General features: G+C 34.4%; 1 long non-coding RNA gene across 1 annotated transcript in view; it reads right to left on the bottom strand.

The window, feature by feature from the left end:
- LOC129058687 (uncharacterized) overlaps nt 1-8,390 on the bottom strand; it is a 62,367-nt gene extending 53,977 nt beyond the window's left edge. The window contains exons 1-2 of the long non-coding RNA XR_008523976.2: nt 8,135-8,390; nt 7,338-7,393 (exon numbers count right to left, since the gene is read on the bottom strand). This is a non-coding gene — a long non-coding RNA (uncharacterized LOC129058687). The remainder of the gene's footprint in view (nt 1-7,337; nt 7,394-8,134) is intronic.
- Between the last annotated feature and the right edge of the window lie 7,737 nt (nt 8,391-16,127).

Raw genomic sequence — 16,127 nt, 5'->3', positions numbered from 1 at the left:
ATATATGTGTTAATTACTTACATCTTCCATACTGATTGATACAATGAATAGATCTTATCAGATCTCTCAAGTGGGAAGTGTCATGTGGGCCCAGAAGTTATGGTGAAATATTCCAAATATAGTAGGAAAAAAATACTTACTGAAAAGACATATCTATAGGAAATGTGCAAGCATGAAAATAAATGTCAATGGTACCAGGTACCCCATTCAATATGATACACACACACACACATACACACACACACACACGGAGCAAAATTGCTAAGCGCAGCAACAATAACACAAAGACTACCAAATTATATTTTGAGAACTAATATCTTTATAATCACATGTACTCAAGTGTGATTTATGCTTTTAGTTCTACTTGCCACATTAAATTGGAATTATAACTCTGCTTGTTAATACTAATATAATATTTTGCTTTTGTGGCTGAAATAATATATTTGTTAATTGCCCACACTACAACTAAATTAGGAAAGTAAGAATTTTCATTTGGGTAAGGAAGATAGCTGGTGGTGGGCACAGTTCCCTTGCTTTTTATTCTTGCTGGAGTACAATAGACAACCTAAACTTGTGGGTGCTGCCTACCCCTAACCCCCGCAGCTTTTCTATGCTTGACTTTCCTCAAAAATATATTTTCTTGTTTTAGCAAGCTAATGAGTATACAAACATTTATAGGTTTATTTTAATACTAGCATCCAAAAATCTATTAGGCAATTTCCTAGTTAAAAAAAAAGTAGCTGCTGGGGGTGTAAATGTTAAAGATCAAGTCTTTTAGACTTTTATTGCCCATCTCCTAACCTAGTTAGTCTTAGTTTCAAACACTTTGTGGAGAAATTACTTATGAAATGCTCTACAAAACACCTGACTTTTAAGGATCCCTTTTCTTCAAGATAGGGTGGCCGTATTTACCAAATAAAAATTAGTAGTTATGACTATATAAAGATTTTGCTTCTGGGTGTGATAAGCACTCTCAGAAGTGATGTATTAGACGCTTAAAATATTTTCAAGTTTTATGGCAGTTGTTTCCAAACTTGTGTGGGGGAGTGGTAGGGATCTGAGGCAGGACTTCTAAAGGAACTATAAGGAGTAGAGAGGTTGAATTGCCAAGTGGGCAGGGACTTAAGGCCTGCCTCTAAGTCTTCAATGAGAAAAAATGGGCTTTTATTTGTTCTGCATGTTCTTTAAAAAAATTGAGATATAATTCACAAATTTAAAATTCACTGTTTTAAGGTGGGTTTTCAATATTCAGTGGTTTTTAGTATATTAACTTAGTTATGTAAGATTATGTAAATTATGTAAGATTATGTATTGATCACTATTATCTAATTCCAAGACATTTTCATCAACTCACAAAGCAACCCTGCACTCATTAGTAGTCACTTCCTATTTTCCCCTTCCCCCAGCCCCTGGCAATCACTAATCTACTTCCTGCCTCTATGGATTTGCCTATGCTGGACATTTCATAAAAATGGAATTATATAATATGTGGTCATTTGCATCTGACTTATTTCACTTAGCATAATGTTTTCAAGGTTCACCATGTTGTAGTATGTATCAGTACGTTATTTTTGATGGCTGAACAATCCATTGTATGGATATACCACCTTATCCAGACATCAGTTGATGGAGATTTAGGTTCTTTATACTTTTTGGCTGTTAGAAATGCTGCTGCTATGAACTTTTTAAGGTATGAACATATGTTTAAATTCTCTTGGGTATACACCTAGGCTCAGAATTACTGGGTCATATTGAAACACTGTTGAACTTTTTCAGGAACTGCCAAACTGTTTTCTACAGCGGCTGTACCCTTTTACATTCCTGCTCGCAATATGTGGTGAATTGAGAAAAAACAATTTGGGGAGGGAAAATGGAACCAGGGACAGTTTTTTTAAATCCTCTAATTTATGGGTAAAAATGGGAAATTGTTTGAAATCAAGATGATCTACTAATAATATCTAGGACATATGTCTATAACTTTTCACCATTATCTTTAGAGCTTTTCATGGTGCTGATGCCTAACTTTATGTGTTGTATATGAACTTCTTCTCTCGTCAGGTTGAAGACAATAACAGTTCAAATTTCATGGTTTAGCTCACTCGGTCTATTCTTTCTCCCTGCCCAATCCATTTCTCTCTACTTCTGTGAATATTATTTAATTCTATTAATTACAAGACTCAACTTAGATGTTGTCAAAGTCTTTCCTGACTAATCCAGCTTCTCGACAGATATAACTTTTATCCATCTAGTACCCACTCTACCCATTTTGGTCTTAATCATACTGCCTAATACCAGTTGTTTGTTTGTGACTATACGTGCTTTGTAGCTCTGAAGACAGCACTGCATGTAATATTTCTTTTGCTTTTCCAAGGCATATATTCTAATATTTTGATTACCATATGTTCAGTAAATAGTGAGATGATTGGTTTTAAAAAATTCTTGGGAATTACCACTTTTTGAACACTTCTTATGTGCTAGGTTCTAAATTAGGGGGTTATCAGTTAATCTTCTTCACAATCTTATGAACTGGCTATTTATAATTTTTTTGTTCTTTTGAAGATATTGAAGCTTAGACGGATTTTCCCCAAATCACATGGCCAGTAAATGACAGAGGTGGGGTTTGAGTTCAGATCTGACTCCACCATGTTATAGAGATTTGTTAAATTTTAAAGGTTTCAATAAACTATTTAGAAAAACTCTTTAAAAACATAGTAGATTTTTATGCATCTGGAATTGTTTAAATATGGGAGTCCTAGAAGCAGGGAAAATAACTACATACGTCTTTGAGACTCTTTGCAATGTTTAGAATCTCAGTTTAACAGGTCATGCTAAGTTCCTTTTAGTTTTTACTCAACAGAAGCTACTTAAGAGAAAAAAGATCTGATTTTGAATATTGACGTAAAGCTGTTAAATGCTAATTTTCTTTACAAAGTATTAAAAATTCTGGATCAGTGCTTACAATCTAGCAAGTGTATATGCTATAAAGCGCCTGTCTACTGCAGTATAAATGTAGTTTTCACAGTGACCAAAGATAATTTTTCTATGTTATTGTAAGTATGTTGACACTGTTTTTATATCATCTTTGGTTTGTAATGATGACTCGTGAAAGTCTCCACGTATGAATACAAATATCCACATAATTCACATATTTATAATTTTGAAAGAATAAGGAAAGCACCCTGATATTGTAGAAACAGCATTGAACTTGGAGGAGGGAGATCTGGGCTTTGTCCTCATGTTGCCATGAGGTAGGTATGTAGATCTGGATAACCCATTCAATCTCTCTAGAGCCAAGTCTTCAGTAATAAAATTGTAGGGTTGGATCAGGTGATCTACAGGGTCTTTCCAGTTTTAAGGTTAACAATCATCGTGATGAGGGAATACTAGAGAACAAACACTACACTAAAGTGGTTGTGCATGCTCTGAGTTGCCTTTTAGAAAATTAGCAATAGTCTTTAAATCAATCATAAATGAGAGGACGGAGCTGCAGTGTGTGAATTGAAATGCTTCTTGGTCTTAATTTTTGGGTATGTTTCTGACACTTCAGGCTGGTTTAAATGGCTCTGAGTGCCCTAATGCCAAACAAAGCTCACATCAGTCTAATCATTATAAAACCTTCACAGATGTGCATGGGAAAGATTTTCTGTGGAAGTTGGAAAAATGAAACTGTAAATGCCTTCCAGCTGGCATGCTTAAATGTTCTTCATCTCATTGGAGACATGTTCAGGTTAATTTCAGTTGATGACTGATAGCTCATCCAAATGTTACTCAAGATAATGTGAAGCAATTTTTCTCTCTTAGTGATGAACTCAGATAAGAGGATGATTATTGAAAAACATGTAGCTAACATTTGTCAATTGAAAAAAAATCATTACAAAAATACAAAACTAAATTGTATAATCTCTTAAAAAGAAGAAAAAGACTCAAGGTCGGGATTGAAAAAGCATAAGGCTAATTACACACATGCATATGGTGTACATTTTAGTTAAGTTCTGAGGGAGTTAACACCTTCGAGCCCAGTTGGTTTAGGTCATGCCATTTACATCCTGCTGTTCACAATAATGATAGAAATGGGCTGCCTGCTATCACTAAATGCCAGCTATAGACCATATGGCAACAAGGCAACATCAAACTGAAAAAAAAAAAAACTATCTCAACATTTAACAAACTTGATAGTTTAAGATATGCAATCTATTACACATTTTCTTAATTCTTTTAAATTCTTTTAAATTTAATTAAATTCCTGTTCTAATCCTTGCTACTGGCTGCGTTTCAGCTGTGTCTTGTGAATGTGAAAACAAACAGCATGCGTCTTAGTCTGTATTTTGTTGCACATAATAGAATACGTGAAACTGGATAATTTACAAAGAAAAGAAATTTATTTCACACAGTATGGAGACTAGGAAGTCCAAGGTTGAGGGGCTATATTTGGTGAGAGCCTTTTTGATGGTGGGGACTCTCTAAAGAGTCCCAAAGAGGCTCAGGGTATCACATGGTGAGGACGGTGAGCATGTTAGCTCAAGTCTCTCTTTATCTTTGCATAAAGTCAGCAGTCTTACACCCATGATAACCCATTAATCCATTAATCCATTAGTGAATTAAGCCATTCACGAGAGCAGAGTCCTCATGACCCAATCAGCCCTAAATTAATCACCTCTTAAACATTGGGATTAAATTTCAACATAAGTTTTGGAGGGGACACATGTCCAAACCATAGCTGACTGTTAACAGTATCAGATAAACTGGAATCTATGTTCATTATTTTGGATGATTCCTTCATTAAATGATAACCACTCTCTTTATAGATGCCAGAATTCCAGAAAGAAAAACATAAAGAAATTAATTATGATGGTTGGTTGAGAAATTATCTTAGTGAACAATTGATAAGCAGATTCAGGGCTTTGTGATTAAAAGCAATACATTTCTAACAAAAACAATACATATTTTAAGGAAAATTAAATGCATCATAAATATGATTTTATTTGTAATTGAATTAGTTGGTTGCCCTAACCACTCCACTCATCAAATTTTTTATGTCAATTTCATAGTTATGCCACTAACCTTTCAGTATACACAAACTAAAAGTAACATATTTTGCACAATCTAACGAGTGATTTCCTCTTCTGTAAAATTAGCCTACATGCTTCAAAGGTCTGTGCAGCTCCAGCAGATTATGGTTCTAAAGTACCCTGTTCACAATGAAGTGAAAGATTCAAAATGAAAGAACTCATCCCACTTTCTCATTTCTACAAAACATTGTTTGGAGTTTTGTTGGATTTTCAAGTGCCCGTTGAGGCTGTTTTCATCTGACTTCAAAAGCTACTCCCAGACTTATCTTTTACTGATTTCAAAAAGGCATCACTGACTGTATAATATTGGTTAAAATTACTTTTTTGTTAAAGAAAGTTTAATGACTTCAAATTCTGCCTGAATATTTCAGAACATCATTCTCAAGATAAATGTTCAGAAATTTCTACTTTATATCTTTAGAAACATTATCCATTTTCCTGCAACTCACATTTAAATGTATAAAATAGAAGGCCCTTGAGGCTATTTGCATCTGTGGAGAATTTTTTAAATTTTTTTATTTGTTAGCAGCAATGCATTTTTGAAAGCATTTAAAGTTAAACTGAATTCACTTAAATTGCATTAGGGTTTCATAAAATCTCTTTATATTTTCATATTTAAACCCTGTGATGAAAACCAATCTCAGGTATCAGAGCATCAGGAGGGATAGGTATAAAAATGAGGGACACAGCCCTGGGTAACAGACCTTTTAATTGTATAACAGAGTGAAAAATTCATCTTAGAAGCCTAAACTTAAAGTTAGAGCTAACAGCTGATTTGTTAAAAAGTGTTATTCAATTTTGATTTGAGTGTAAACTACTCAAGGACTTCAAAAGAGAAAGAGAAATTGTTGTTAAGGAACACAGTAAGAATTATAGTAAAAATTAATCATTGAATTTCAGAAAAGTCATTGCTTACCCATTTCAATTTTTGTCAAATGTTTTAGAGAAGGGTAGGACAACTGTTCTATTACAATGCACGTTTGTAAATGACACTGGCAATATGTGATAACAATTTTGGATCATAAAAATGAATGAATTCTGTTTTCTTATTCAATTCTCCAATAAAAAGAACCAGGGCTCTTTGGAAAAATATTTGTTTCTATGGCTGGTGCAAGGAACATATAAGAAAAGTCTATAGCATCTTGTAGTCTTCTTCTCACCCACTGCCATCCCATTACTGGGTATATACCCAAAGGACTATAAATCATGCTGCTATAAAGACATATGCACACGTATGTTTATTGTGGCACTATTCACAATAGCAAAGACTTGGAACCAACCCAAATATCCAACAATGATAGACTGGATTAAGAAAATGTGGCACATATACACCATGGAATACTATGCAGCCATAAAAAAGGATGAGTTCATGTCCTTTGTAGGGACGTGGATGAACCTGGAAATCATCATTCTCAGTAAACTATCGCAAGGACGAAAAACCAAACACCGCATGTTCTCACTCATAGATGGGAATTGAACAATGAGAACACATGGACACAGGAAGGGGAACATCACACTCTGGGGACTGTTGTGGGGTGAGGGGAGGGGGGAGGGATAGCGTTAGGAGATATACCTAATGCTAAATGACGAGTTAGTGGGTGCAGCACACCAGCATGGCACATGTATACATATGTAACTAACCTGCACATTGTGCACATGTACCCTAAAACTTAAAGTATAATAATAATAATAATAATAAAAGTACTCAAAAAACAAAACCATGGAGGGTTTTTCAAAGGGACACAGGAGATAAGCTCGGTGAGCTTCCAGTGGCCAAAGCTAAAAAATCTGAACAACAAAATAAATAACATAGCATTGGATTTACAGCCCAATGTATAAAGCAAATACACATACTTTTTATAAGTACATATTAGAATATGTGAGTAGTACTTCTATACATAAATGAATAAATAAGTACATAAATGAAACAGAAACAAATCTCCTGCACAAAAGAATTCCAAGTAATTTATGTAGCATGTAACTTTATAGTAGAGAAAGCTGGCAAACACTGTCTCAGTCAATTGATCAATTATTAACATCACCAGGGATAAGTTGTGCTGATAACATGCACCCCTTGATATGATATGATAAGGAAGAGGCACTTCACCTTTGTGATCTTGCTTTCTCAAACCCATAGTTTCAGTCTAAGAGAGAAAATATTAGACAAACCCAATCTGAGGGACATTCTATAGAATGTATTGCCAGTAATCCTCAAAACTGCCAAGATCATGGAAAATATGGAAAGTCTAAAAAGAAACTTGCACAAACCAGAGGAGATGAAGGAGCCATGATGACTAAATGTAATGTGTATCTGGGACTGGATCCTGTAACACAAAAGAGAACAGGACAACAGGAGGGAAAAATGAATGAATTCTGAATTAAGTATGGAGTTTAATTAATAATAAGGTATCAGTATTGTTTATTAGTTGCACCAAACATACAACACTAATAAGATACAAACAATAGGGGAAACTAGCTGTGGGGCACCTGGGAACTCTCTTATTTTTATAATTTTTTCTGTAAATATAAAACTATTCTAAAATTAAAAGTTTAATGTTCTTGGACTGTGGTTGACCAAGTGTAACTGAAACCACAGAAAACAAAACCATGGATAAGAGGAGGTTACTATATAATTAAAAACCACATTATGTGTTAATTTATGGGGATAAACGAGATCATGTTTTACATTTACTTTTTGAAGATAAGGATTCTCTAACCTATAGAAACTCCCTCCAGCAACCAATACATTATTGAGAACTCAACAATAAATATGATAATAATTGTGAAGTAATACTAATGATGGTACACATTTTAAGTCTTTTACAATTTACAACTTACTTTCATAAGTTTTATCATGTTAGAGAATGAGTGATGACTCTATAAGGCACTTTGAGCTTTGTGGCAGGGGAAGTATAATTTGCAACAATTTATTTCTCTGAGACTCATATGAACTATAGCCATCATGCAAGTCTTCTATTGCCTAGTTATTCCAAAAGTCTTTGTAAACAAGATCTAATAAAATAGAAAATGCAAAAATAAATAAATAAATAAAACAAGCAACATACCTTTTGGAAGCTCTAGAGAACACATAATCAAATTCCTTTATTTTTAAATGGAAAGCAATTCATGTTTTAAATTGCATGCTGTTCTGAGTAATGTGATGAAATCTCATGCCATCCCACTCTGTCCTGCCTGGGAAGTGAATCATCTCTTTGTACAGCACATCCACGCCGTCTATATTACCTGCTCATTAGTCACTTAGTAACTAACCGTCTTGGTTATCAGATCAACTATTGAGCATCACAGTGCTTGTGTTCAAGTAATCCTTATTTTACTTAATAATGTTCCTAAGTAATGATGTTGGCAATTCAGATATGCTAAAGGGAAGCAGTCAAGCACTTCCTTTAGTGAAAAGATGAAAGTTCTTGACTGAATAAGGAAAGAAACATAATCATTTGCCAAGGTTGCTAAGACCTACAGTAAGAGCAAATATTCTATCCATGAAGTTGTAAAGAAGAAAAAAGAAATTTGTGCTAGTTTTGTTGTCACACCTCAAAATGCAAAAGTTACAGCCCCAGTGCATAATAAATATTTAGTTAAGATGGAAAATGTGTGTATATATGGTTTGGTACTATCCGCAGTTTCAGAATTCCACTGGGTGTGTTGGAACATATCCTCCATGAATATGGGGGGACTGTATAGCTGTGACCTTAGGAAGGTTAAGCATAATTGTCCAGTTTGTTTGGTTTCTCTTGCCTGGGTCAACCAAGAGCTCCACATCCTGAGTGATATGAATTATATTTGATGAGCCATCCTAATAAAGAAAGATAACAATACTGAAAATATATTTCACATGCACATGATTTGGCTTTGGAGTATGCAGACACTGGCTGACTTACTCAATAAGGCAAAGCTGCAGACAGTAAGGCAAACTTGCTGAATGTTTATTTTCCTGAGTACACACTTTCCGAATATGAGTGAGTGACAAATCATTTTAAAATAAATTTGGACCTTAGCTGTCTTTTGAAATAAAGCAGTGGTTGAAGTAAGAAGAAAACTAAAGCCAAAATGCAAATGCATTTGTGAGACAGATTGACAGTGGTGGAAACTGCTGTGAGCTTTCTCTGTAGATTAAAAAAAGAGTTACAGTTGGCATATAATATATTGCACATTTTAAAGTATACAATTTGGTAGTTTTTGACATATGTATGCCACCACGAAACAATCACTACAATCAAAATAACGAACATATCTACCACCCCAAAGTGTCCTGTGCCCACTTGTAATCTCTCCCTCTCATCCTTCTCCATGCCTCCTTCATTCTTTTTTGCCCCAGCTTTATTGAGGTATAATTAAATAATAAAATTATAAAAGTTCAAGGCATAAAATGTGATGATTTAATATACATATATTGTGACTTGATTACCACAATCAAGTTATTTGACACATCCATCACCTCATGTAGTTACCAGTTTGTTGTTTGTTTGTTTGTTTGTTCATTCATTTTGTATACCACCTCCATTCTTGTCCCCAGGTAATCACTGATATACTTTTCATGACTCTGGATTAGTTTGCATTTTTTAGAGTTTTCTTCAAAAGGGATTATACAGCATTTTTCTTTTTCTTTTTTAATCTGCCTATTTCATACAGCATTATGATTTTTGAGATTCCTTTGTGTTGTAGCATGTATCAATACTCCGTTCCTTTTTAATACCATTGTATAGAAATAGCATAATTTATATATTTATTCACCTGTTTATGACCATTTGGGCTGCTTTCCAGTTTTCGCCTGTTACAGGGAAGGCTGCTATGAACATTGTAATACAAATCTTTGTATGGACATTGCCTCCTTTTCTCCTGGGTAAATACCTTTGAGTAGAATGGTAGGATCACATGGCAGGATATATGTTTAATTTTTTAAATAAATAGCCAAACACTTTTCCAAAGTAGTTGTACTATTTTAAGTTTCTACCAGCAATGTATCAGAGTTCCAGTTTCTTCATATTTTCACCAACACTTGTTTTAAAATTTATACATTCTTGTAAATATGTAGAGATAGCTCATTGTGATTTTAGCATGCTTTTCCCTAACAACTAGTGATGCTATACATCTTTTCTTGAGCTTATTTGTCATTAATATGTCTTCTTTAGTTAAGTGTCTGTTCAAATCTTTTGCACTATTGAGTTGTTTTCTTATGATTTTTGAGAATTCTTTGTATATTCTAGATGCAAGCCCAGATGTATTAAGTCTATACTTTGCAAATATTTTCTGGAAGTCTGTAGGTTGCCTTCTCATTCTCCTAACAGAGTCTCTGGGAACACAGAGTGTTTAACTTTGATTAAGTCTAGTTTATTAATTTTTCTATTAGTGATCATACTTTTGGTGTCATGTCTAAAAAAATCTTGGACTAGCCCAAGACAACAGAAATTTTCTTCTCTTTTTTTTGTCTAGAAGTTTCATACTTCCAGGTTTTACTTGTTAGTCTATGAACCATTTCAAGTTAATTCTCATATATGGTACAATGAATGGAGCAAAGGTCACATTTTTTGCAATATCAATATGTAATTGTAATAGTAGCATTTATTGTAAAGACTAGACTTTTTCAACTGAATTATTTTTGTACTAAGTTAAAAACCAGTTGGTTGACAAGTATGGGCCTATTTCTGGAATTTCCATTATGTTCCACTGACCTATTTTTCTTTCTTTATTTCAATATCATACTGTTGTAATTACTGTAGCTTCACAATAAGCTTTGAAATCAGGTAGTGTTAACCCTCCAACTTTGTTCATCTTTTTCCAAGTTGTTTTTGACTATTTTAGATCCTTTACATTTTCATATAAATTTAACAATAAGTAAAATTTTATTTTGTAATTTTATTTTTGCTATAAAAAATGTGTGCTGGCATTTTGACCAAGATGGCATTTTATCTATAGATTAATTCAGAAACAATTGACATCTTAATAGTATTGAGTTTTCCAACCCTTCAACAAAATATATCTTTCTATTTTTTTCATGTCTTCTTTGCTTTTTTTCTCAGCAATGTTTTGTAGTTTTCAGTTTATAGGCCCTGAACACCTTAGAGGGATAAATTCTTAAGTATTTCATATTTTTGTTGCTATTATAAACAACATTTATAAAATTTTAATTTCTAGTTGTTGTTAGTTACTACAAATAAACCACCATCATTATACACTGCTTCTGCGAGTTTGACTGTTGTAGATTCCACATATAAATGAGACCATACAGTATTTTTCTTTCTGTACTGGCTTATTTCACTTAGCATAATGTCCTCCAGGTTCACCCACGTTGTTGCAAACAGTAGGATTTCCTTTTTTTAATGGCTGAATAATATTTCATTATACACACACATATGTACATGTGTACCACATTTTTCTTATTCACTCATCTGTCAGTGGGCATGTGTGTTGTTTCCATATCTTGGCTAGTGTAAATAATGTGGCAGTGAACATGGGAGTGAACAGATCTCTTTAAGATAATGGTTATATTTCCTTTGAATATGTACCCAGAAGTGAGATTGCTGGACCATATGGTAGTTCAATTTTTAACTTTTTAAAGAATCTCCCTGCTGTTTTCCATAATGGCGGTACCAATATATATTTCTATCAGTACTGTACAAGGGTTCCCTTTTCTCCATACCCTTGCCAACACTTGGTATCTCTTGCATTTTCATAGTAGCCATCCCAACAGGTGTGAGGTGATATCTCATTATGGTTTTGATGTGCAATTCCCTGATGATTAGTGATGCCAGGTTAAAGGGCCATTTTGGAGGCTGCTAGTTGTCCACCAAAATCTGTTCCCCAGGTCTTCCACAATATTAGAATTATAGCCAGGCCATGGCTTCCCTGCTGAGCATTACAATTTTCAGCTCCTTTTGGAGTCAGGTGTGGTTAGGAGGCTAAGTTCTCACTCTTAGAATGTGAGTCCAACGGAAGTGTACCAATTCCAGTACCAGCCTCACACATGCCCCTTTCCATGCTCTTTCCCCTTGCCATTAGCTGGAATATGGGTCCAGCTTCAACTCTGCAGATGAGAACATGCCATAGGGTAGCAGTTCTCCAACATTTGGTTCTTACAACACCTTTGTATTTTACAAATTACCGAGGACCCCGAGTTTTGCTTATGTAGGTTATATCTATTCACATTTATCATACTGGAAATTAAAACTCAGAAACTAATTCATTTAAAAATAATAATAAACCTATTTATATAGTTTTATCAAATATATATTTTTATAAAAATTATTTTATGAAAATAACTATATTTGTAAAACAAAAACATTGAGAAGTATGATATTATTTTATATTTTTGCAAATATCTTTAATGTCTGCCTTAAAAAAGAAAACCTGTATTCTCCTGTCTGTATCTAAACCCTATTCATTGTGATATGTTGTTTTGGCTGAAGTATAAATGTGAAAAAAATCCAGGTTCACACAAATATGCATTTGGAAAAAACAAGCGTGTTTTTTAGTCTTTTAGATAGTTGTGGATACTCTTTGTAAATTTTTTTTATCAAAGCTCAACAAGTGGTACTTTGTTAAAAATTAGTTAAATTGTAGACTCTCAAACCATGTCAATAAACTTTTCATATTTCCTTGTGTTAAAATCCATTAGTCTTTCAATGGATTTTTCCCCATGATGTTAAAAATGCTTTTTAAAAAGATACCTGTTAAGAAAATATTGCTTCAATTGCAACAAAAGCAAGAATTGACAAATGGGATCTAATTAAACTAAAGAGCTTCTGCACAGCAAAAGAAACTATCAACAGAGAAAGCAGACAACATACAGAAGGGGAGAAAATTTTTGCAAACTATGCATCTGACAAAGGTTTAATATTCAGCATCTATAAGAAACCTAAACAAATTTACAAGAGAAAAACAACCCCATTAAAAAGTTGGCAAAGGACATGAATAGACACTTTTCAAAAGAAGACATACCTGCGGCCAAAAACCATATGAATAAAGCTGAACATCACTGATCATTTGATGCCATGTCACACTAGTCATAATGACTATTATTAAAAAGTCAAAAAAATAACAGGTGCTGGCAACATTGCAGAGAAAAGGAATACTTGTACACTGTTGGTGGAAGTGTAAATTAGTTCAACCATTGTGGAAAAACATGTGGAGATTCCTCAAAGACATAAAAACAGAATTACCATTTGACGCAGCAATCCCGTTACTGGGTATATACCCAAAGGAATATAAATCATTCTGTTACAAAGATACCTGCATGCATATGTTCACTGCAGCACTATTCACAAGAGCAAAGACACAGAATCAACTTAAATGCCCATCAATGATAGACTGAACAAAGAAAATGTGGTACATATACACCAGGGAATACTATGAAAAAGAATGAAATCACATTCTTTGCAGAAACATGGATGGAGCTGGAGGCCAGTATACTTAGCAAACTAATGCAGGAACAGAAAACCAAATACCGCATGTTCTTACTTATAAATGGCAGTTAAATGATGAGAACACATGGACACATAGAGAGGAACAATGAACACTGGGTCCTACCAGAGGATGGAGGGTGAGTGGAGGGAGAGGATCAGGAAATGTAACTAATGGGTACTAGACTTAATACCTAGGTGATGAAATAATTTGTACAACAAGCCCCTATGACACAAGTCTTCTATAACAAACTTGCACATGTACCCCAACCTTAAAAATTAAAAAAGAAAATATTGCTTCACTGAGTTAGGCAAGTATCTTAATGTTGACATTTTAAAATTGCACAATATCAAAACATTACCACAGTCATTAATATCAGCACCAATCTCATCAAAAACATTTTTAAGTATTGTATAGCTATTATGGCCAACAAGTGGTGAATACACGTTTTCCAAAATTCTAATTTTTTGCTTGAAAGCTTGAATGTTATTATTGGCATCAAATGTTGTCAATTGTTTTCCTTAAAATAATACACTCACTTTGCTAATTTTCAAGTAATTGTTGACCAGTATTCAAGTACTAATAACCATGGCTTGTCAATCATTCTTTCTGTTAAAATGTCATTCTATAAAAATGTGGCCAGTTCATTTTGCCACTTAAATAATCTCAGAAGCATTATTCCATGAGATAGTCATCATACTTCAGTAAACAACATAAGTGCTTATATACACTTCTCATTTTAAATTTAAATTTAAAAAAAATTTTAATTTTTAATTTTTATTTTTTACTTTTGTAGGTACATAGTAGATGTATATATTAATGGGGTACACAAGATACCCTGATACAGGCATGTGATGCATAATAATTGCCTCATGGAAAATGGGGTATCCATTCCCTCATGCATTTATCTGTTGTGGGAAGTCAGGGACCCCAAATGGAGGGACTGGCTGGAGCCATAGCAGAGGAACATAAATTGTGAAGATCTCATGGACATTTATCAGTTCCCAAATAATACTTTTATAAATTCTTATGCCTATCTTTACTTTAATCTCTTAATCCTGTTATCTTTGTAAGCTGAGGATATACGTCACCTCAGGACCACTGTGATAATTGTGTTAACTATACAAATTAATTGTAAAACATGTGTGTTTGAAAAATATGAAATCAGTGGACCTTGAAAAATAACAGAATAACAGTGATTTTTAGGGAACAAGGGAAGACAACCATAAGGTCTGACTACCTGTGGGGTCAGGCAAAAAAGGCCTTATTTTTCTTCTTGCAGAGAGCCTATAAATGGACATGCAAGTAGGAAAGATATCGCTAAATTCTTTTCCTAGCAAGGAATATTAATATTAATACATACCCTGGGAAAGGAATGCATTCCTGGGGGGAGGTCTATAAATGGCCGCTCTGGGAATGTCTGTCTTACGTGGTTGAGATAAGGACTGACATACGCCCTGGTCTCCTGCAGTACCCTCAGGCTTACCAAGGTGGGGAAAAACTCTGCCCTGGTAAATTTGTGGTCAGACCAGTTCTCTGCTCTCAAACCCTGTTTTCTGTTGTTTAAGATGTTTATCAAGACAATATGTGCACCGCTGAACATAGACCCTTATCAGTAGTTCTGCTTTTGCCCTTTGCCTTGTGATCTTTGCTGGACCCTTATCAGTATTTCTGCTTTTTCCCTTTGTCCTGTTCCCTCAGAAGCATGTGATCTTTGTTAGACCCTTATTAGTAGTTCTGCTTTTTACCTTTTGAAGCATGTGATCTTTGTACCTACTCCCTGTTTTACACCCTCTCCCCTTTTGAAACCCTTAATAAAGAACTTGCTGGTTTGAGGCTCAGGTGGGCATCAGGTCCTACCAATATGTGATGTCACCCCCGGCGGCCCAACAGTAAAATTCCTCTCTTTGTACTATTTCTCTTTATTTCTCAGCTGGCCAACACTTATGGAAAATAGAAAGAACCTACATTGAAATATTGGGGGCGGTTTCCCCTGATATTTATCCTTTGTGTTACAATCAAATTATACTCTTTTAGTTATTTTTAAATGTACAATTAAATTATTGACTATAGTCACCTTGTTGTGCTATCAAATACTAGGTCTTATTAATTCTTTCTGGCTGTTTTTATTTTGTACACATTGACCATTCCCACTTCCCTCCCATGCCCCCAGTATACTTCCCAGCCTCTGGTAGCCATCCTTCTGTTCTCTATCTCCATAGGTTTAATTGTTTTGACGTTTAGCTCCCACAAAAAAGAGAACTTGTGAAGTTTGTCTTCACATACCTGACTTATTTCCACTTAACATAATGACCTCCAGTTCTCATTCTTCTTTATGGCTGCATGGTACCCCATTGTGTATATGTACCACACTTTCTTTATTCAATGATCTGTTGGTGGACACTTAGGTGGCTTCCTAATCTTGGCTATTGTGAATGGTGCTGCAACAAACATGGGAAGGCAGGTATTTCTTCAATGTACTGATTTCCTTTCTTTTGGGTATATGTGTCACAATGAGATTGCTGGATCATGTGGTAGCTCTAGTTTTAGTTTTTTGGGAACTGTTTTCCATAATGGTAGTACTAATTTACATTCCCACCAATAATGTGTGAAGGTTCCTTTTTCTCCACATCCTCATCA

Source organism: Pongo abelii, chromosome 2, assembly GCF_028885655.2.
Source record: "Pongo abelii isolate AG06213 chromosome 2, NHGRI_mPonAbe1-v2.0_pri, whole genome shotgun sequence".
Lineage (NCBI taxonomy): Eukaryota > Metazoa > Chordata > Mammalia > Primates > Hominidae > Pongo > Pongo abelii.
The sequence above is the reverse complement of the archived record's forward strand: the minus strand, read 5'-3'. Positions and strand labels throughout refer to the sequence as shown.